This window comes from Dendroctonus ponderosae, unplaced genomic scaffold, assembly GCF_020466585.1.
Source record: "Dendroctonus ponderosae isolate FM_Combo_2020 unplaced genomic scaffold, Dpon_F_20191213v2 Dpon_F_20191213_10, whole genome shotgun sequence".
In the NCBI taxonomy this organism is placed as follows: domain Eukaryota; kingdom Metazoa; phylum Arthropoda; class Insecta; order Coleoptera; family Curculionidae; genus Dendroctonus; species Dendroctonus ponderosae.
The window spans coordinates 5,547,631-5,548,993 of record NW_026017111.1 but is presented as its reverse complement, the minus strand read 5'-3'; positions in this window follow the sequence as shown (position 1 = coordinate 5,548,993).

The following is a 1,363-nucleotide window of genomic DNA, read 5'->3' as shown; positions in this document are numbered from 1 at the left end:
CTGTTTGTTCGTCATCTTAATCAAACGTTCTAGTTGTTCATAGAATTCTTCAATAACGGCGTCGTCTTTGTCGGCGGTTGGTGCATATATTTGAATCACATTGACGTCGAATGGGGTGGCTTGTAGCTGCAGGAGCATCATTCTGTCTGAGAAAGATGTGAAAGATCCAACCGTTGGTTGGATACGTGGGGAAACAACTATGCCCACTCCGTTCCTATGTTATGAGTTGTCATTGCCAGAGTAGTATACTGTGTGATCAAATATCTTGCATTGTCCAGAGTCGGGCCAATGGGTCTCACTGACGCCCATAATGTCTATATTCAGCATATTCGTTTGTTTTACTATGTTATGGGTTTTTCCGCTTTCGTACATACTTTGTACATTTCATGTAGCGATTTTAACCTGTTTTGGGGTTATTTTTCTGTTTCTCATGTTGTCGGGTTTTCGCATGTTCACGACCTGGGAGGCCCGACGGTCTAATTGTGATCCTCCCCTACCGGATCTTGGTATCCGAGTCCCATGATCAGTAGTGGTTTCATCTTTATATTGTACTGCCATGAAAACTGTACTAGGGAAGAGTAATGGAGTAGTTTTCCGTTGCTTTCTCCATCGCTCTCTAAACGCCTTTTTGTGGTTACCACTCTGCCGTTTAGTGTCGGATCCACAACCAGATACAGATTATCAATCCCTGCTTGTGGGGCTCTTTACTTGCTATAAAATTGCTACAATTTGCATCACTGCCAACTAGCTAGGGACAGAGTATTACACTAATTTTGCACTGAAAACTTCCAGGTTCCACATCGACTCTTTACAAGAAAAAGGACAAACTGCCTCGGGAAAACTCCAGATACATTAAGGACAAGGACGAGAGAAAAATGACGAGCAAAAGCCAGTCGGTGGAATCGATTGCAAGAAGATCGCGGGGCGAAGCTCGCGACGTTTCGAGATCGGTGTCCATGCCCAGGGACACGGAAAAAACGGCCGGGTGGTTCAAAAAGTCGAAGAAGTCGAGCAATGCGCATCGGCTGTGATTGATAATACCGGGGCTTTATCGCCATCAAGTGCCATTGTATGCGGCTCTCGCGAATTTACCGCAGTTAAATTTGCGCGAGATTGAAATCTGTTCCACATGTGCCTTATATTGTTAATGTAATATAGTTGCTGATGTTTTATTTCCTTTTCGTTACGATGCACACCTAGTGAAATGGAAATAGAACTCTCGCCCCCCACCTACTTACGTCTAATGTTTCGCGATCAAAATAATCAAATCATTAATTAGTGGTGCTAGAAATGCGTCAATCCAACTGACACCATTGTTAAAATGTTACCCTATTTTTATCCCTAATTCTAGTTGTTAAATTAC